This window comes from Musca autumnalis, unplaced genomic scaffold (assembly GCF_047663935.1).
Source record: "Musca autumnalis isolate F117 unplaced genomic scaffold, ASM4766393v1 scaffold_1, whole genome shotgun sequence".
Taxonomy (NCBI): Eukaryota; Metazoa; Arthropoda; class Insecta; order Diptera; family Muscidae; genus Musca; species Musca autumnalis.
The window spans coordinates 307,867,031-307,890,305 of record NW_027411644.1 but is presented as its reverse complement, the minus strand read 5'-3'; the positions used below and the strand labels follow the sequence as shown (position 1 = coordinate 307,890,305).

The 23,275-nt window shown below is 36.4% G+C and overlaps 1 protein-coding gene across 3 annotated transcripts in view; it reads right to left on the bottom strand.

Annotated features, from left to right (window-relative positions):
• LOC141389915 (uncharacterized) overlaps nt 1-22,062 on the bottom strand; it is a 354,555-nt gene extending 332,493 nt beyond the window's left edge. The window contains exon 1 of one of the 3 annotated variants that reach the window (XM_073962156.1): nt 21,560-22,062. The gene's annotated coding sequence lies outside the window, so the exon portion shown is untranslated. The remainder of the gene's footprint in view (nt 1-21,559) is intronic. The other 2 variants (XM_073962158.1, XM_073962157.1) reach the window with 2 other exon arrangements.
• Nucleotides 22,063-23,275: the final 1,213 nt, after the last annotated feature.

The following is a 23,275-nucleotide window of genomic DNA, read 5'->3' as shown; positions in this document are numbered from 1 at the left end:
CGAATTTCAAATGAAATAATCAAATTACAACTGAAATTCTTCGAATTACATGTGAAAATGGTGTAGATCCTCAGTTAAAATAGGAAAGAACCTCTCCAGACAGTTCAGTACCAAAAAAGGTTTCAGACAAGGATACAGTCTTTCATGTGACCTGTTGAACATCCTGCTGGAAAAGGTTATACGAGATGCAAATGTAAAAAAAATGGCACAATGTAGAGCAACAGCCATATGTTACTTGCTAATGCTGATGACGTTGAATCATGGGACGATCAGTAATTGAAGTAACTGATACTTTTAAGAAGGTCGATGGAGAATCAGCAAAAGTGGGTCTGGCCGTAAAGGGCGAAAAGACAAAGTTGATGGTGTCGATGCGCAATGCGTCCATAGAACTCGGACCGTGGAACTTAATTCCTATAATTTGGAGGAAGTAAAAGACTTCGTCCACCTCGACACCCCCGTAAACACAACAAACAACATCAGTTGTGAAATAAAACGAAGAATTGTATTGGCCAACAGATACTACTTTGGCTTAAGCAAGCAATTTAAAAACAAAGTCACATCTCGTCAAACAAAAACAACGCTTAACAATACACTGATACTACCCGTACTTGCGCAAGCAGACATGCCAGTGCGGGGTGTGTTTGAGAGAAAAATTCTTCGAAAGATCTACGGACCAATCTGCGTTGACGGTGAATATCGGCGTCGCACAGTGTTGCCGATTCCATACAAAAGTGGACAAAAATAGAAGGAGTTGACCTAGGTTTATGAATTTTTGCACAAGTACTTGTAAGCGCATAGGAATGAAAATTTTCAACTTTGGTCCATATCGGTTCAGATTTGGATATAGCCCCCATATATATCTTTACCCGATTTTGCTATAACTCGGTCAATTTTAATCGAATAGCCTTCAAGATGTAATATTCAATATGTAAAATTTTCTTAGGCCCCTGAGTAGCTCTACCGATTTTCAAAAAATCGGTTCAGATTTGGATATAGCTCCTATATATATCTTTCCCCGATTTTGATATAAATCGCTCAATTTTTGATGATTAGCCTTCAAATTTACCAATGGATGTTTCATCAGGTCACTGTTCAGTTTTACCAATTTTGATTTGATTTCGCAAAAATTGGTACAGATTTAGATTTAGCCTCCATATATAGCCTTCAAATTTAACATAGGATGTTTTCTTATGCCCTTTTTAAGTTTCACCGATTTTGACAAAAATTTATGTAAACGGGGGCTATATCCAAATCTGAACTGATTTTTACCAAAATCGGTGAACCTATCCAGGGACTTAAGAAAATATCACATATCAAATTTGAAGGCTATTCGATTAAAATTGACGGAGTTATAGCAAAATCGGGGAAAGATATATATGGGGGCTATATCCAAATCTGAACCGATTTTTGTGAAAATCGGTAGAGCTACTCAAGGGCATAAGAAAATATTACATATTAAATTTGAAGGCTATTCGATCGAAATTGACGGAGTTATAGCAAAATCAGGGAAAGATATATATGGTGGCTATATCCAAATCTGAACAGATTTTTGTGAAAATCGGTGTAGCTGTTTAGGGCCTAAGAAAATAACACATATTAAATTTCAAGGCTATTGAATAAAAATTGAACAAGCTGTAGCGAAATCGGGAAAAGATATATATGTTGGCTATATAAAATCTGAACCGATATATCTTAGAAGGTTGCAGGGATGGGCAGAATGTTTTTACACATTTCGCTTCAGAAGAGATGTCCATATAACGGAAATCAAGAGCCAAGGTGACAATAGGTGGCAATCAAAAGATACTTTTTTTAAAAAATATAAATTTTTAGTTCTTGAAACCGGTACTTTGCCCATGTGCAGTTGATGTCAACTTTTTGCACTAAAACGTTATATTTATAGCCCACTCATCAAATCCCCATCCAAAACTTTTAGTATTATCAACAAATTTTTCAGAAAATTTTATTTTAAATGTCGTCTAATTTTCATATTATTATCGCCTAAGATTACCTGTGAAATATTTTTCATATTTAAAGAGCTATAACTTCGTTATGGATGCACATATAGACAAAATTCTTTCAGGTTCGTCGTATCTGATGTGTTTACTGTAAGAAAGGAACGTAAACATATGTAAAAGTGAACATCAAATTTTTTTTTTATTTTTGTCCACGCGGCAACACTGTGCGCCGTTCGAACACGGCGATAAATTGTAGGCCCCATATCTTTGAGCTAATATGTATCGGGGTGCACTCATTGATATGAGAGAAGTCTCCCTTGTCCCTTATGGGATGTTTGTGGAACAATTATTATATATACAGTGTCGGCCAAAACTAAAGCATCCCCTTAGTACATTTTTTTAATATGAGGTACGGTGAGGTACAATTTCGACTGTAGCAAAGTGTATATAACCTCTTTAACCTCTTGACTATTACGATCAGGTGTGTCGGAATTCATTATGTGTCCTGAACATGTCAATACAGATAACGTCATGAAACTATCCTAGAACCAATTCCAAACAATGGTCGAACGCACAGTGGTCGCTGCCATTGGCCAAAATTAAAAAAAAAATGAAAGTGTAATTTTTGGTACCAAATGTGTTCATATCTACTCCTAACATGTTAAATTTCTCTAAAATAAATTTGTTATGGATTACTTCTTACTGTACTCCTTGAGAATAGCATCAAAAAAGAGAAAATTTAACAGGTTGAATTTCAAGGTGAATTCAATGCAAAAGTAAGGTGAAAGTAAAATATTAATATCAAACTAAATGAACTCTATATAGACCAAACTTAATTCGAATATTGAAAAACAATGTATCAACTTAATTTTTATGCAGTTTTGCGTTTGTTAATTTTTGGGATTAATTATTGAATACGTGTTTTGACTGAAGGACTTTTGTAATGTAATTTCTTCAGTATAATTAAATTTCATGTACAGTTTTAGTTATGTTCCCCCTCTTTCCCCCCAACGAAATTTTTTTAGAAGATAAGTAGTATTCTATAGTTTCTATTTTCAAAATATTAGCTGCAACTTTCCGCATCTTTGGAACTTGTTCCCAAAATACTAAGGGTACCTTTCAGAATATTTTTGTCATTTTTTTTCACATGTCACCTGCACATTTCAGCCTTTTAAGTATATAGAAGAGATACTGTGCAGTTCAGTTATATGTGGTCCTCAATGTAAAATTTGGAAAATTCTGCCATTTTGATTGATTATTACGGCTAGAACCCTAAAAATGCCGAATATTGGGCGGTACCGATTTATGGAGACAACATCAAAGGGTCGACCTACATTAATGGACAATTTTCTGGGGGTAGCCTACCTCCAGGAAAGATTTAGTGGCATTTCGGCCATTTCGAATACCATTATATGGGGACCCTATCAAAACGTGGATCCAATTCGAAAAAATTTTGCAAGAAGGTTTTTTAACACTAGGGAATACCGATAGGCAAATTTCAGCCAATTTCATTGAAAGATGTGGTCAAGGCCCATAAAATGCCAGATATCAGGGGTACTGTTTTATGGGGGCTATACATAAAGTTGGACCTATGTTGAATTGTTTTGCTCCTTTTTATTTGTGTTGCTAAACCAGCCTTAACTGAAAATGTCGTATTGATTTCTGCACAGGAAGTATTTTTGGCCACGCTTCCCATACAAGTTCGACCACAGTGGAACGGTAGGAGTCGCCTTTGGCAGTTAACGACAATTGGATCATTATTCTGGCATCTAAGCGCAACACGCTCAGATGTCTGAAAATTACAATTTTGTGGAGGGCAATGTCTTCATTAACCAGTCCGATTTTTCTTCAGCCCACTAGGAGTGGACCTAAATGCCCTTTATAATTTCTTTTAGGCAACAAAATAAGATTTGGAAATTTTCATCCGAAATTTTTAACTATTTGTGTGGTAGATAATTATTTCAGATCCAATTCACACAGTATTAAAGGATACCACTTCGGAGGAATTTTGAAATTTGAAAAAACGGCTCTTGCAGACCACTGCAAGAAAAATAACCACACACCAAACTTTACATTTGACGATGATAGTCTATTCTATCGCAGATTTAAGTAAACTTGACACTCGTTTTTTAGAAACATTTTTATAATGTAAGCGATCTAAATGTGTTTTGATGTGTCTGTTTTTACTAATTTTAAGTCAATGCTGTGATACAATAAACATAATATATTCTTTTTGTAGATGTACCCTGAAGATGCAATGTAAACTATTGCGAAATACTGGTGACAACAAAAAATAAATTACATCCCAATAAAGACATTAAGCTCAAAAAAACACTCGTCTCTCAATTATTTACTTTAAATTATTATTTGATTGTTTTTAAGTTTGGAGTATTGCCCCAATGGATTAAACTTCATCATTACTTTCTGTTACAGAGAGTAATGTTTTTCAAAACGAACTGACAGTGTTGCAAAATTTTACTGGTCGCTACCAATATCATGATTTCATCCCGGCGAAGGGAATTATCAATTGGCTTTTCAGCTTTTTGAAATTATGTCTTTTTTAGCGAAAACCCGAACTCTTTAACTGTCAAAATAAATGAGAATCACACTCACTTTTCGGCGTTCCCAAAAAAAGGCGTAATGTGTTTCCCAAAAAATGACGAAATGTGTTTCACACAATTTGGAGTTGATTTAGCAATGTCCGTCCTTCTGTCTGTCTGGCTGGTTGGAGCGCACTATAACTCTCGAACGGATCAACCGATTCGGTCCAAAATTTTGGCTATGGTAATATTTTGTCCGAACTTAGTTTAAGTTCGAAGATGGGTTATATCGGAACACTCCTTCAGGTACCTACCCCACAAAAGTTCGAAAATGTTCGGAAAATTTGCACATGATAAATCTTGAAAGGAGTAACCGATTTGATCCATACTTTGCACATCGTGAAATTTCTACCAGACTTAGATGGGGCCCCAATATGGACTCAATCTGTCCACTCCTTCGGGTACCCCTCACACAAAATTTCGAAAAAGTTCAGTTGTTGTTGTAACAACTTGTATTAACTGCCCCCCATACGGCAATACAAGTTTTATCAGGGGCAAGTCCAACTTCCTGAGAAAATAGACTGAAAGTTGCGAAAAAACCCTATGACACTGTGTGTAGTGATCGGAGCGCCAGATAACTCTGGAACGGATCGACAGATTCGGTCCAAAATTTGGCCTTCGTAATATTTTGTCCAAACTTACTTTAAGTTCGAAGATACGCCATATTGGTCTACTCCCTCAGGTACCTCTCCCACGAAAGTTCAAAATTTTTCGGAAAAATTGTGCGCATGATAACTCTTAAAGGGAATAAATGATTTAGCCCATACTTTACACATCCTAATATATATACCAGATGTAGATCAGGTTCGAATATGGACTATATTTGTCCACTTCTTCGGGTACCTCCCACACAAATTTCGGATATATTCACTTTAAGACCTGCTCTCGAATTACTATGATTTTTGTGGAAGCAACTTGCATTCGCTGCCTCAATTACGAGTGGGTTTTGGTGCTTGGACCATTATCTCAGGAAGTATTGACTTACTCCGGAAAAAGATTGTACCGTTGAAAATGAGGCCGCTAGAACAACCTACTGAAAAAAGAATCAAAACGATGCGAGAGGAGATCTTAAACTTCACTTGTTTTCGAATTTTCTGTGGGAGGAAAGAGTGGACCGATATAGGCCATATTATACATGACTGGATAAAATAATATGATGTGCAAAGTCTGCACCAATCAGAAACTCCTGCGAGTATTATCTTGCGAATTTGCCATTTTGGTTGGTGCCGTCAGGTTTTCTTGGAACATTAAGGCCAATATCTCAGGATGTATGCACTTGCGCAAGAAAAAAATTGAACCGTCATAAAGGGAGTCGAAAGTACAACCTGCAGAAACAAAATTCAAGACGATCCGAGAGGATCTCTTAAACTTCACTTTATCTGAATTTTGTGCAGGGGGTACCCGAAGAAGTGGACCGATATAGTCCATATTCCAACCTAATACATGACTGGATGAAATAATATGATGTGCAAAGTCTGCACCAAACATAAACTCCCTGCGAGAATTACTTGCGGATTTGCCATTTTGGTTGGTGCCGTCAGGGTGTCTTGGAACTTTTAAGCCAATATCTCAGGAAGTATGGACTTGCGAAGGAAAAAATTGCACCGTCGTAAAGGGAGCCGCAAGGACAACCTACTGAAACAAATTTCAAAACGATCCGAGAGTTGCTCTTAAACTTCACTTTAACCGAATTTTGTGTGGGAAGTACCCGAAGGAGTGGTACAATATACTCCATGTTCGAACCCGATCTATATCTAGAAGGAATAATACGATGTGCAAATCGATTGCTCCTTCGAGAGTTATAGTTCACACGATTTTACCGATATGACCCACCTTTGAACTTAAACTAAGTTTGGACAAAATTTGGTTCGAATCAGTTGATCCGTTCGAGAGTTATCGTGAGTACCAGCCAGCCAGACGGACGGACATGGCTAAATGGACTCCAAATTGTCTGAAACGAATTTCGTCCAAACAAACTTGGGGTCTAAAACCGTTATTTCGAAAAGGCACATTTTTGATCGTATCAAAGTTTATATACCCTTTCTAGCCTATAGGCTGAGGGTATAAAAATAAACATTAAACTTTTTAAAAATTAAATTGTTGTGGTTCAACAATTGAACAAACATATTGAAACAAACATATGAAAATATTGGAAGGTGAGGGAGTGGCGTGCTCCTAAAGACGACATTTTTCCCAATTTTGGAAAATACGTCATTTCTCGGAAACTATAACATATATTGTGTCCATTGTTTACTGTTTGCAGGTAGGATTGTTGACTTTTAATATATAACCGTAGCGTTTACCCGAATTGGGCTTTTTATTCATTCATAGGTACTAATTTTTAGTGAAATTCTAACTTTAGTGGGCTATAATTTTTAGGGAACAGCATGGAACAAATTTTCGTTTTTGCAGAATTATGACTTATAGTGTTCTCTTTCAGTCCATGTATACTTTTGTACCAGCTTCGTTCTGTGTAACACCTTTTTGGGTTTAATTGAAATTACATGTGTGTTTTTATACCGTTTCCCATATTAATTATATGTAGGTAGCTTTTTTACTCAAATAAGTTTTTAATTTGGAAAACATTTTTTAAAAACATTAATTTTTTTTTTTTTATTTTATTATTGTCTTTTTAGGACGAAGGCCATTATTTATGAAAGTTTTTAATTAATAAATTGGATTAATCGAGCTAATATGGCCTAAGGAGTTTTGTATTGAAAAATGAATTCTAGCGAAATACCACACACTCAACCATTACGCTACGATCGTTTCGCCTGGTGGTTTAAGCCAGGCTCATCAGGCGTATTTGAATGCTAATGGCTAGAAGACAAAGGCTGATTTTGATAACTTCTATTTATACAAACATTTTTACAATTTTGTAATTATGAAGTATTTATGGAAGTCTTTTTCTTTATCAAGTCACCCTAGTGTCTTGTCTAGGAATCATTTTCTCAATACATACACATATACAATCGAAGGGGGGTTTCCTTCATGAATTGTAATGCCTTCAGTTTTTGAAGTTTTTTGGATATCATGTCGACTAGTTTTGTTGATATGATACATTGGCATCATGTCGACTAGTTTGTTGATATGATACATTGGCAGTGGCTTAGAACGCTGAGATCTCGACAACATTGTCTGTTTGTTGGAGAGGACCCAGGTTCAAACCTCAGCCGGGGCAGCCGGGCTCTGCTGTGAAGATTTTTATTTTATTATTGTCTTTTTAGGACGAAGGCCATTATTTATGAAAGTTTTTAATTAATAAATTGGATTAATCGAGCTAATATGGCCTAAGGAGTTTGAACCTGGGTCCTCTCCAACAAACAGACAATGTTGTCGAGATCTCAGCGTTCTAAGCCACTGCCAATGTATCATATCAACAAACTAGTCGACATGATGCCAATGTATCATATCAACAAAACTAGTCGACATGATATCCAAAAAACTTCAAAAACTGAAGGCATTACAATTCATGAAGGAAACCCCCCTTCGATTGTATATGTGTATGTATTGAGAAAATGATTCCTAGACAAGACACTAGGGTGACTTGATAAAGAAAAAGACTTCCATAAATACTTCATAATTACAAAATTGTAAAAATGTTTGTATAAATAGAAGTTATCAAAATCAGCCTTTGTCTTCTAGCCATTAGCATTCAAATACGCCTGATGAGCCTGGCTTAAACCACCAGGCGAAACGATCGTAGCGTAATGGTTGAGTGTGTGGTATTTCGCTAGAATTCATTTTTCAATACAAAACTCCTTAGGCCATATTAGCTCGATTAATCCAATTTATTAATTAATTTTTTTGTTTTTTTTTTTTTTTTAATAGTTTGGTTTATGGGTGTTTGACCGTTTTTAATAGATTGGAGCATATGAAAAGCCCAAACACACTCATATTTTTATGTAAAATATTAACAAAACTCAAAATGTTAACTTTGACCTTAAATTTCTCTGTAACTACTTGACCGGAATCCGTTCAGAAGTAGGTGCCATTGATATGAGAGAAGTCTCCTTTGTATTCTACTGATTACTCTGTGGCTTTTGAGTCATCGCAACATTTCCAATGTTTAGAAGCAAATATAATTTTCCTCTTCCCTAACTTTGACTTCGACCATATATGCTTAAGGCAAAGTTGTCAAATTCCTTTTTATTATTCGAATGATTATATTATTTCGTGTTTAATCTTCTTCTTACAAAACCTTGCACGAATTATCGTAGTAAACCATAATTGGAGAGTCTTTCTCACACTATTCCAAATAGTAAAAAAATTGTATCTACTGAATTCAATGACGTAAATTGTATAACTCTTCTCAATGACAATTCAACATTTGTAGCAAAGAAATTAAAATATTCTCTTCATCTCCAACATAAAGAACCAACACACAACAGCTGCCTTTGTGCAATGCTTTCTTTTGCTTCTTCATTTTCTTTTTAAATGTCCCCATGACCCATCACTGGAGTGACTAATATTTTAATGCGTCCTAACACAACAAATACAACAGTGATCTACTTCTTTGTCTTAGAGCAATCCTTCTTCTACTTTCTGCTTTCTAACAAAGAAAACTATTTTGCCACGATTAAAAGACCAACACACACACAAATAGCGACAGATACAACGGATATACTGCTCTCGCCGTTTAATACCTCAATGTACACATCCTCAACTCTTAGACTTAACTGCTCGGCTTTATTGTTCATTGGAATTTTGTTTATGCTTTGTAACAACAACAACAAGTTTTCGCTCACAATACCACTACTGTTTTATGTTTTTCATTTTTGCTTTCATTTCTAAGTGTTGGACAAAATGCTACATCTGATAAAGTTCGCTAAACGTTTAAAGGCCAAGGGCAGAATACACGAGAAAAGAGTGGAAAGTAGTGAAGGACGATACTGCTGCATAAACCAACAACAAAAATGAAATTGATTTTATTTGATTTATTACCAGACGTTTACCTTAAATGGCAATGAAGAAGATTATGGCTGCGAATATTTTTAGGCTGCTTTATGCGTTCGGTGTTTGCGTAACCTCGATGGTGTTTTTTTTTTGCTTAGATTTGCAAAAGTGAGAACAAAACGTGAGAAAACAAATCATAAACTCTATCAACAGCAGATTATTTATAAATGCTCTTCAATTTATTCTCTTTTAACTTTTTGGTTTTTTTTTTTTTGTTCTTTTTGCAAGATGAACAACTTTTAAAAATTAGTTAAACGAAAGAGAAAATTAAAATTGACATTGGCAATGTGTATTTTAAATTAAATAATGGAAATTTGCATTTAGAAAGAAGTGAAGGATACACTTTAGTTAACATAAGTTATTGAGAAAAAATATCTAGAATCTAGAAGACTGCCGTAAAATGCATTAGATATTCATGAAAATTTATAGCACCGAAGGAAATAACAAAATAATAACAAGAAACCTTTCGCTGATTAATATATATAATTGTTCCACAAACATCCCAGACGGGACAAGGACTTCTCTCATATAAATGAGTGCACCACGATTCTTATTAGCTCAATAATATGGGACCTCAGTGATATGGGAATCGAACCAAGGACCATCTGAGTGCAAGGCGGGTGTCCTGGATAATAATCTATATATATAAAAATGGTGTAAAAAATGTATAGTAATTCATAAAATGAGAACGGCTAGGCCGATTTCTGTAAAAGTTTTTGTCAGTTATTCGCATTTTCGAGGAGAAGGTCTTTGCGGAAGAAAATTTTGGAAAATCCCTCTGGAAAAGTCGGAAAATTGGAAAAATCGAAAATTGAGTTTTTGTATGAAATTTTATTCCTTAATAGCGAGACGAAGTTCGCCGGGTCCGCTAGTATAATATAATTTTAATAAAAAATAGTAAACATTATCAGTCGCATTTGCCGCTAGCTTTTAGCCTTTTCCTTAAATCAAGTTTAAAGGTTTTATGGATGTTTGTTTTGTTTCAGTTGAAGATTCAATCATGTGATTGCTTAAGTCTGGAGTATTCCCCATTGGCTTAACTTCATCAGAGTAATGTTTACAAAACGCACTGACAGTCTGCAAAATTTACTGATCGCTACCAATATCATGATTTCATCCCGGCGAAGGGAATTATCAATTGGCTTTTCAGTTTTTGAAATGATGATTTTTTTTAGTGAAAACCTGAACTCTTTAAGCATCGAGTATTCTCATGTTATTCTCATTAACATGCTTACTTTTCGGCTTTCCCAAAAAACACCAGAACAAAATATTTGCAAGCTGACAGCACGATTCAACTTTTATGGATAGTTTTGAAATGTTTACTGCAGGTAACAACGAAAGAAAAGTATTTTAAGAAATAAGTGGCAAAAGCACGACTCGGCAGGATAGAAGTAGTGGTCCTAAATGTACTATGGTCAGTCTGCTAATATTAAAAAATTACCATTTTCATAGGTTACAAAACTGTTTAGAAGTTTCCAATATATATTTTTAGGCGTTTGGGAGTAGGTAGCATAAAAGTGGGCATGGTTATTCCACCCACAGATGCGAGATGTGTATGTATGAAAGAGTGACCCTAAATATCGGAACATTTCTGGTACATATCTCAGAAAGTATTTGCTTCAGAAAAACTACACTACGTTGAAATACCAACAATATTTGAGAAGTAATCCACTATTAAAATTTCAACACGACCACATAATTGACCTTAAACTGGATTGGAACGGAAAATTTTTAAACTTTTAGGGAGGAGGTACTTGAACAAGTAAAAAATTATGAGTCGGCCGTGCCGACAGTGTGTATTGAAATACTGTTTTCCCAAAAAAAACTTATGTATTTTGGGGTGTTTTCAAAATGTTGGGCTATGAACCGACAAAAGTATGGATAGGATTAAAGCCCAAAAATTTGCGGGGATACCGATAGATAGAGCTTTTTTATCACACTAGCCTAAGAAAAACATAATATTGCTGTAAACAGGGCCACTAGGAAAACCTTCGGTAAAAATGTCCAAAGAATCCTCGAACAGACCCTTAACCACACAAAAATGTTGAACATTTGTGTGGTGGTACCAAAGGATTGAATAGATAGAGTCCAAATTTGAACATATACTAAGTTTCGACAATATTTAGAGATTCAAAGTTTGTATCAAATCGGTTGCTACGTCTATGAGAAATCGCGCGTACCATTTTAGCGAATATTTTCGAACTTTTTTGGGGGGTACCGGAAGGGGTGGACCTATAAACACCACGTTCGAATTTCATCTAATATTCGAAGAAATATTACAAGATCCAAGCCACATCCAGCCACTACATATGGTACCATAGGGGTTTTTTACAACATTCGGGATGTTTTCTCAAGAAGTATGGTCTTGCCCCGGAAAAAAACTTTTACTGTCGTAATTAAGGCAGCGAATGCAAGTTGCTTCAACAAAAATCAAAGAGATACGAGAGCAGGACTTAAAGTGACTTTATCCAGAAATTTGTGTGGTATGTACCCGAAGGAGAGGACAAATATAGTCCGTATTCGAACCTGAACCTGATCTATATCTGGTAGATATATTAGGATTTGTAAAGTATGGACCAAATCGGTCACTCCCATCAATAGTTATCGTGCGCACAATTTTTCCGAACATTTTTGAACTTTAGTGAGGAAGGTACCTGAAGGAGTGGATATGGTTTATCTTCGAAGTTAAACTAAGCTTGCACATAATATTACGAAGGCCACATGTTGGACCTAATCGGAAAAACCGTTCGAGAGTTATCTTGCGCTCCAACCAACTCACACGGTGTCATATGGGTTTTTTGCAACTTTCATGCTATTTTCTCAGGAAGTATGGATTTGCCTCTGTTGTAATTTATACCGTCGTAAGGGGAGCAGTGAGTACAAGTTGTTACAACAAACTTTTCCGAAATTTTGTGTTGGAGGTACCCGAAGGAGTGGACCGATTGAGTCCATATTGAAACATCATCTAAGTCTGGCAGAAATTTCACGATGTGCAAAGTATGGACCAAATCGGTTAATTCCTTCAAAAGTTATCGTGCGCGCAAATTATCCGAACATTTTCGAACTTTTGTGGGGGAGGTACCGGAAGGATATTACGAAATCCATATTTTGACCGAATCGGTTGATCCGTTCGAGAGTTATCGTGCGCTCCAGCCAGACAGACAGACGGACGGACATTGCTAAATCAACTCCAAATTGTCTGAAAAACATTTCGTCCAAACGTACTTGGGGTCTGAAATTGTTACCATAGGTAATAGGTCGTGTTGAGTGCTTCCACTTGACAAATATCGCACCCAGCAGTTATTTCAGTTGGTAACCGTATAATTTAAATCATTGACCATTATTATCAGAAACATAATATTGCTGTAAACAGGACCACAGATAGTACATTCGGTAAATTTTTCAAATCATATTTTATACCCTCAGAATTAAGGCTAAAGAGGGCATACACATCTTTCATATGACCAAATTGTATCTCATAAAGGTTTTAGACCCCAAGTATGTTTGGACGAAATGTTTCAGACAATTTGGAGTCGATTTAGCCATGTCCGTCCGTCTGTCTGACTGGCTGGTGCGTACGATAACTCTCGAACGGATGAACCGATTTGGTCCAAAATTTGACATTATTTTATCAAAACTTCGTTTAAGTTCGAATATGGGCCATATCGGTGCACTCCTTCGAGTACCTCCCACACAAAATTTCGGATAAATTCAGTTTAAGGCCTCCTCTCGAATCGCTTTGATTTTTGTTGTGACAACTTGTATTCACTGAACCCCATACGATCGTGCAAGTTTTTTTCAGGGACAAGTCCATATTTCCTGAGAAAATAGCCTGAAAGATACAAAAACCTATGACACCGTGTATACTGGTTGGAGCGTAAGATAACTCTCGAACAGATCAGCCGATTCGATCCAAAATTTGGCCTACGTAATATTTTGTCCAAACTTAGTTTAAGTTCGAAGATAAACCATATCGGCCCACTCCTTCAGTTACCTCTCCCATAAAAGTTCAAAAATGTTCGGAAAAATTGAGCGCACGGTAATTCTTGAGGGAGTGACCTATTTGGTCCACACTTTACACATCCTAATATATCTATATATAGATAAGGTTCAAATATGGACTATATTTGTCCAATCTTTCGGGTACCTCCCACTCAAAATTTCGGATAAGTTCACTTTAAAACCTGCTTTCGTATCACTTTGATTTTTGTTTCAGCAACTTACATTTGCTGCCTCCATTACGACGGTAAAAGTTTTTTTCAGGGGCAAATACATACTTCTTAAGAAAACAGGCCGAAAGGTGTAAAAAACCCCTATGGCATCATATCGACGCCTCCAAACAATAGTATGCTAAGTCGACTTAGCATGTTTTCAAGTTCTTTACATTTTTATATTTAACGTCCTTTAACATAAATTCTGTCAAATTTTGGTAATGATCGGACAATCCGAACAGAAGTTATAAACAAATATTTACTTAGCATAGTACTGAAGGTCAAAGAAATTTCCAAACTTTTAGAACTTGTCCTGCAAAACTCGCTTTTCAGAATTAGCAAACTATTATTTGGAGGTGTCGAACGTCCTTAAACTTAAATTCTGTCTAATTTTGGTAATGATCGGTCAATCCGAACAGAAGTTATAAACAAATATTGACTTAGCATAGTACTGAAGTTCAAAAAAATTTCCAAACTTTGAGAGCTTCTCCTGCAAAACTCACTTTTTAGACTTAGCATACTATTATTTGGAGGTGTCGATATGTAGTGGCTGGAAAGCACAATAACTCTCGAACTGATCAAACGATTTGGTCCAAAATCTGGCCTTCGTCATATTTTGTCCAAACTTATTTTTAGTTAGAAGATGGGCTATGCCGGCTCACAACTTCCGTTATGTATGTACTATATTACTTGAACGGGGCATCCAAATTTGTCCAAAGTTTGGATCTCTTAATATTTTGTCCAAATTTAGTTTAACTTTTAAAATGGTCCATATCGGTCCTCTCCTTAGAATACCATCCCACAAAAATTCAACATTTGTGTCTAAGTGCAGGTTAGGGTCTGTTCGAAGTTTCTTTGGAAATGTAATGGACAAGTCCATGCTTCCTGGCATACCGGTTATATGAAAAGTTATACGATGACCCACTGAAAAAATTAGTGGGCGCGATATCTATCGAAAAGATATGATTCCCAAAATAAGATCCACTATCATAATGGACTATGTCGGTCTATTCCTTCAAGTACAATTTTAAACCTAATCCACATTTTTGTCTGTATGTTCAAATGGTCAAAAAGGACCGCAAAATTCTGAAAAGACTCTAAATACATTCGATCTGTCCGTTGATGAAAGTTTCAATTCACATAGGCTGAGGGTATATATCTGTCGGCAAAGCCGACTGATAGTTTTTTACTTTTTTTCACTACTTTTCATCTAAGTGTTTCTCTGTTCCAGAACCTGTAAGAAGCTACTAATTTTTACTAGAATACCATTTTTTTCCATTATGTTATCGGAAAAAATAGTAAAAATTAGTAAATTCTTGCAGTTCTGGAACATATGAGCCATATGTGTGTTTTGTGTTTTTATATTTTTCTATATATAAAAAATGGTCAAAACTATTTTTTTTTTCAAAAAATGTAAAATTTATTCTGGTTTACTGTACACGGTGCTCTTGAAGCAACTTTAAATGGAAGGTGTAAGCACTGGGAAGTTTTTGCGGATACTGCAACTACAATGTTCATAGACGAGAAAAATAAAAAAACAAAAAAAAAACGCCGGAGCGTTTTTTAAATAAATCGCGATTTAAGTTGACATTTTTAGGGGTTTTTTAGGTTTTCACCATTTTGCTTGGAAACCGCAAGTCCTATCGAAATGGGACTAAAAATAAAGTTGTAGCTATGAAAATTCTCTACATGATTGACCTTTCTGATAATTTCGTAGGTTTTGCTATAAAAATTCTCTATATGATTGACCTTTCTGATAATTTCGTAGGTTTTTACCGTTATTGAGATAAAGAAGTTCAAATTGGGACTATGCATTGACTGTATCGCCTCCTTATAAAACAATGTCATGACTGCAATTTCCCAACTTAAACTTATATATCTCGAAAATGGTGCAACCTAGGAAAAAAATTACGAAAGCCATTCTTGTAGAGAAATTTCACAGCTATAAGACATATATATGGTAACATGGGGCCCCTTCGCCTCGTTTTTGTTCAAAATGTTCTCATACCGACACCGTTAAAGTTTTTTCAAATATTATGAACAATCACTGACGACAACAAATTGGCGTTTTGGCCAGGAAAATTGAATTCTGAACTAATGTGTGGCGTATACGTCACATAACAACGTATACCTCGCCACAATGCTTATACGCAATGTGGTCTGATTAAGTTAAGGGGTTATCTATCAACAGTTGTAGAGTAAATTTAAGTAATCAAATAAAAGTTTGTAACACATCGATATGAAGGTCGTAGACCCGTACTTATGTATACCAATATAAATGTATCGATGACCTGAGTCGATCTGGATATGTGTGTCCGTCCGTCCGTTAGTCCATCTAAACCTTACCATCACACTATAGGTCGCAATTTTGATCGGATCGTCACGATGGAAGTTGCTGGGGTGTCCCGGAGGGGAAGAAGCCCATCGAATTTGGTTATGGTCGGATCATATTCAGGATTGGAATGGACAAAAAACGTATGTGGAAAAAAGTCAATGTTTCATTCTAACGCGAATATCACCATATCATAAAAGTGAAAATGGAAAACTTCACCTTTACGACAATGCAACGTAGGTTGGCGTAGGCAGTCAACCAACGGAGATATGGCAATAGTCGCTAATCCAACACAAATGTTCATTTTTTGGGATTTCAGTTGTAATGTCGATTATCACAGCTTTTGCTGGTGGGCTCCCAAAAGTAAAGCCTGATAATGAAAGTAGGAAATCCCACCTTTACAATGATGATCAAGCAACGATGACGTCGGTAGTAGCAGTCAGTACTACCGTATCCTATTTTTATTATATACATATATATTTTTAATACCCTCCACTATAATATGCAGGGTAAAATTAAATTTGTCATTCCGTTTGTAACACATCGAAATATTCATCGGAGTATAAAGTATTATATTCTTGATCAGGGTAAAATTTTAAGTCGATATAACCCTGTCCGTCCGTCCGTCTGTTGAAATCAAGATACACCTCGCAATTTTTAAGATAGAGCTTTGTAATTTGGTATAGAAGTTTGTATTACCCCTAGGATGTTTGGTATTGCAAATGGGCTATATCGGTCCACGTTTTGATATAGCCCACATAGAACGGTATCATCCGATTTTCAGTATTTTGAAGGTGTTAGCCTCATTATCACACCGAAATGGCTGAAATTTGGTACTTAGTCTTCGTTGGGGGTATACAACTTTCCCCCAGAAATGTTTCGGTATACATACATACGTCCACGCCTTCATAAATCCCCCATACAAGGGTACCACGCGAGGTTGTGGTCACAAAAATCCACCGAAATGGCTGAAACTTGGTATTTTGTCTTCATTTGGGGTATTAAACGTTCCATATGAAATGTGTAGGTATAGGTCCACGCCGTCATATAGCCCCCATATACCTCCCGATTTTCGGTGTTTTGAAGGTGTTATCATCATTATCACACCGAAATTGCTGGAATTTGGTACTCAGTCTTCGTTGAGGGTATAAAACTTTCTCCCAGAAATTTTCCGGTATAGGCCCACGCCGTCTGTATAGGTACCTCCCGATTTTCGGTATTTTGATGGTTGTGGGTGGCCACAGCAACCCACCGAAATGGCTGAAATTTAATATTTAATCTTCGTTGGGGGTATAAAACTTTCCCCCAGAAATTTGCCGGTATAGTTCCACGCCTTAGTATAGCCCCAATAGGTACTTCCCTATTTCCGGTATTTTTGAGGTTGTGGCATCAATATTCCACCGAAATGGCTGAAATTTAGTATTTGGTCTTCATTTGGCGTATTAAACGTTCCATATAAAATTTGTCGGTATAGGTCCACGTCTCTATAGCCCCCATAGAACATACCTCCCGATTTTCGGTGTTTTGAAGGTGTTATCCTCATTATTACACCAAAATGGCTGGAATTTGGTACTCAGTCTTCGTTGAGGATATAAAACTTTCTCTCAGAAATTTGTCTGCATAGGTCGACGCCGTGTGTATAGGTGCCTCCCGATTTTCGGTATTTTGATGGTTGTGGCCACAGCAACCCACCGAAATGGTTGAAATTTTGTATTTAGTCTCTGTTGGAGTTAACGCCTTTCTGATTGAAATAAGTGCGGTATAAGTCCACGTTTCGATTTAGCCCCATAGAACGGTACCTCCCGATTATCGTAATTTTGAAGGTTGTGACGTCAATATTCCACCGAAAGACATCGGCTATTTGATATTTAATCTTCTTTGAGTGTAAAAACTTTCGGCCAGAAATTTGTAGGTATAGATCCACGTTTTGATGTAGCACCCATGGACCCCTCGAATTTCGGTATTTTGAAAGTTATCCACATTTTTTACCGAAATTGCTGAAATTTGGTATTTAGTGTAACAAATTGTTCCATTTTACTTCAATACAACTAGTGGTGGATGGTATAACAAGTTCGGCCTGGCCGAACTTAACGCCGTTCTTAATTGTTTTTTTTTTTTTTTTTTTTTTTTTTTGTAATCACACTACATGTCGCAATTTTGATCGGATCATCACGGATTTTTGGTTGTTGATGGGGGTACCGGAGGGGAAGAAGCCCATTGATTTTTTTTAGTTATGCTCGGATAATATTCAGGGGTCTGAATGGGCAAAAAACATATGTGGAGAAAATTCAACTTTTTATTTATATAGGAATATTGCCGCTTCTAGTAGGGGTATTCCTAAAGGAAAGCCTGCCGCTGGAAGAATGACAAACAACTTATGTGGAGAAAAATTCAATGTTTTATTCTTATGCGAATTTGTACACTTCTAATAAGAGTAATTCAAAAGAAAAACCCGTCAATGGGCAATATGGAAAATATCCTCTTTACATTGAAGCAAAGTAGGTTGGAGTAGGTATTCAACAACAGAGATATACTGTGCAACATTTTTAAGGTGATCTTGTGCAAACAATTCGAACTGAGGATTTTTTGAAAAAACAGACCCACACGACAAGAAACCCTAGTTGGGTTTTGTTGTGTCAGATCCAGCTCGGATTTTATGGCCCCATCTAAACATGGTCAAATATTGAGTTTTTAAAGAAATTCGGGACTATATCTCTGAAACCAATGCGAATAATCTTAATCCTCTGAAGCAAATTTGTAGATAAGGACAAGAATAATTTTTTCTGAATATTTTCTTTTGGAAAAATATTCCCTGGAATGCAATACACAACTCTTCACAACTTGTCATTGTTGTAAAAGGCCTCTATGCCGTTGTTTTCAGTACATTTATCAACGACGATTTAATACAAATATCAATAATGTAGTGAAATCCGAAATGCGAGAATAATGTCAACTTAAATCGCGATTTATTTAAAAAGCGCTCCGGCGATTTTTTTGTTTTTTGATTTTTCTCATCTATGAACATTGTAGTTTCAGAATCCGCAAAAACTTCCCAGGTGTAAGCTCCTTCCATTTAAATATGATTCAAGAGCACCGTGTAAACTGTTGGTGTGAACTGTGTTTTAAATACGTGTTGTAAAAGATATGATGCAAAATACCGCTGAATCAACATGAAGCAAGCATTTTAGAGTCAAAATGTTCTAAAGAATTGTTGAGAACTTTATTTGGAAGATTTTTGCAAAAGGTTACTTGGTTCAACTCCCAATAGTTTAGCCGATACTGTCCAGAATTTCAGCAATTATGTAAAATTTTCTATATTTTATAGATTTTAATGCCCTAGATGGCGTTTTTCTTATATGGTCTTTTCAAAAGAGAAGTTCTACTAGTTTAGGGCTACAATATTTCTAAAGACAGCAAGGCCAAATTCCTATTCGTTTCTGAGATAAAGGCCTGATAAATACAAAAAGTGTAGATTTAGCCCGGTTTAGATGGGGCCATAAAATACGAACTGTATCTGACGGGACAAAACCCTACTAAACACCCTACAAACTAGAAGTTGTTTGCATTTTCTGTGTTGCATAGTGATATCGCAATAGTCGATAACGCATCTTTTTTGTAATCACACTACAGATCGGCATTTTGATCGGATAACCCGTTTTTCAAAGTTTTGTTCTTTTACGAATATCTCAGCTTCTAGTAGGGGTATTCCAACGGCAAAGCCTTTCAATGTTAGAACAAACTATCACCTTTTCAGTGATGCAATTATGTATCGAAGAAGTCACGTAAGGTCCCAGAGAGCAAAAAGCGTATTAAGCTTGCTAATCGGATATTACTCCTCATAAGAAATGCTTACCAATGAAAAGCTTATGCACAGGTGTAGTGGTGTAGGGTATTACATACGCGGCCCCGTCCCGACTATAGCCTTTGCTCACTTCTCTTAATATTAAATTGATTGAAGTCAAATGACCGTCATCGAAGCACTGTTTTTATACCCCCGAATCTATAGGCTAAAGAGGGTTATACATTTTGATAAAATCAAAAATGTTCCTCATCGAAATAATGCATAGACCCCAAGTATGTTTGGAAGAAATCCTTTTTAGACAATTTTAAGTTGATTTGACCCTGGATCAACCGATTTGTTCCCAAACTTAAATCAAGTTCGAATATGGACTATATGGAGCCACTGCTACGGGTACCTCACATCCACACAAAATTTCAAAAAAAAGTTGCCCAAGTACATGTTGTCTTCGCGACCTATACCAAAGGTACAATTTGTTTACGGTGCATGGTAATGGTGAGGTAATGGTACAAAAGCTCTAAAAAAAACACTATCTTAAATGACTGATGAGCACGATTACTTACAAAATGAGTACACGAAACTCTGCACATCGTAAAATTTCTTCCAAGCGCACATAAAATTCCAAGGTCAGACAACATCTTCGATTATCTACATCACAAAAACTGCAAATTTTCGCTTATGTGCAATTTAAGGGCTGTTCGATTATCGTTATGAAATTTCGTTTCGATCCTGGACAGCGTAGTCCGACTGAAATGGTTGATGCGCAAGAAAACTATTGACTGAAGTGACTGGCATTGGTCTAACCTCTGAACATGGTACTTTTTTTCTTAAAATTAAAACAAGTTCGAGGAAGGAAATTCAAAATTTGTCCTTAAGTTTAGGGGCTGTTCGAGTATAGGTTTGAAGTTATAACCAAATGTACTCCCACTGGTCCTGTTTGCCACGATATAATGTTTTTCGTGTGCTAGTCCGTACTTCCTGACATAATTGTCCAAAAGGCGGCGAAAGTTTTTATTTCAGGATAAAACGGATACTTTTCTATAGACGCTCCTATCTCAGTCAATTTTGACCACATACTTTGTTCTATTCATACTTCAAAATAAGACTATACATTTTATTTATTTTCCACTTGCCCCTTCTAGGATATAGGTTCAGTTTTTTACAATAAACTAAAAAAGTTTCTATTATTTTGTAAATATTTAGTTATCGCATTTAAGTTTTAAATGTCACTATTAATAATCCAATTGGCACTCTGCAATTAATAACAACAACAACAAAAAATCCATTGCTGCAACAGTATGCAGCAATAAAAAACGCTGCAACAACAGCCACGACAAAAAAGCAGGCATTAAGTAAAAATAATTAGAGGGCACAGTTATCATTCATTTCCACCATGGTGGAAGTGTTTTTTTTATTTTTTAATGTAAGTAAATAATAAAAAAAACTATGAGGTTGGTGTTAAACTTTAGTTATTCGTATTTATTTCTTTTTTAATTAAAGATAACAATTGCACTTGGTCTTGAATTTCATTTTGTTATTTTCCCGTCCACTATTGTTATTGGCAACTTATGCAAGAGGGCGGGGTTAAAAAGTGAAATGCCACAATAAAAACAATTTTAACATTTGGGTTTGTTTATTTTTTGTGTAAGGATTCGTTTTTTCTCTTTTCTTTTCCTCTTTGTTATAAAAATCACTGATTATCACACCTTTTCTTGGATTTTGTTTATTTTTCTTTATTTATTTTGCTTTATAAGATTGGCGCTTGTTTGAATTTTCAACAAAATTTAAAACGGCCCAAAAACAAATTTTTTCACTTTGAATTTACTTTCTTCCGTTAGGTTTCTTCTTGAGACTTCTTTAGTTTCCGTACTCTTATTTCTCACTGTGTAACTTTTCTTTAAAATCAATTTTTTTTCTCTCAATTTTTTGGTAGGCCAATGGTTTTTTTATTTTGCTATTGACTTGAATAGTTGGTAGCTGTTGTTGGCTTTGTTGTAGCTCCACTTGTGTGTTTTGCTTTGTTTTGAAATAATTCTCCGCTTTACGGCATGCACGTTGAACTCGTTATCGAAGACTAAACACAGTTCACGATGCTGTAGTCGTAAGCCATGCCTTAAACATGTGAAAGCATGTTCTTCAAACACACACACAGACTTACCAACCCGAAGGCCAACACACGAACCAACAACGAAAGGACATACGCACACACACATACCCTCAATGGCCCACCAAAATGTTACAAAATGCAGAAGAACTTTCATGTGAAAATTCTTCTTGTTTTTCCCTAAATTTCCGTTAATGTTGTTTTTGTTGTTGTTTGCCACAGAAATGCTAATGATGATGATGATGATGCTATGCTCCCCTATGCCTTATGTGTCACGTTATTCTGTTGCGTTGTGGATTACGTTTGTTAATAAAGGGGAAATGCGCAATACAAATGTTATTCATATTGGCGCGCCCCCTAATATATGCTATAGATTTAAGCTTGCTACAATAAGTCTTACGGGGTGTTTGTCTTAGATAAATAGTAGCAGTTTGAACGCCACTGAATGGCTGTAATAACGCCAACAGTTTGAAATGTTTGGTTGTTTCGAAAAGATATGGAATGTTCCATATTATTATGGAATTTAAAGTTAGCGCTTGATGAAATACAATACATACCGACATTTAAACAAATTTTCTGCTTAGAAAAGTAAGCAAGAGAAAAATGAGTACAGATAAGATTTTCATTCAAAGCGGGTTTTGCTTATTCCCACATAAAAGCGTTTAGTACACAAGCGGACCCTCGCCAGGGATAACAATCTTGACGCGATGCGGGGGCTTAAGGTCACAGTTTCCACACTCAACACCCTGGAAGTGTTTAGTTGGGGAACTGTGACCGACCAAAGGTTATCCAAGTAGCGGTCTCCTACTTATTAGAGACCCCCTAACGCCGGGGTGTCAGGCGAAACCGTGCCCATCGGTGTTCTAAGGTTTGCAGTTAGGGTACCAACTGTATTAGAACGGAGCCTCGTTGATACCTGGGCATCTCAACGCAGTAATGGCTTAGTTGTCATGTCCTTGCCATGGTACAGGAGGGCTATGCCATGGTGGACCTCACTTCCCCCACTAAAATCTATGACGTATGGAGAGCAAAAATTTAAACAAAAAACAACCAAAACTAATCCGATTGATGACAACAATGCAATGCCAAAGGACAATTCTTCAGATTCAAAATCTATTACCAAGTCTGGGGCAACCCAGCCAACGGTTGACGGGACGGTAGTGTCGGGAGGGGACGGACCGAAGGTAACCACTCTGGGAGCTGTCACTGACAGTTTGGCTGAACAAAGCCGGAAACTCCTGGAGATACTGGAGCAGACGTTGGCCCTGCGTCTCAGTCAGGGTGGCTATTCTACTGGGGCCGAGGACGGCTCATCGGA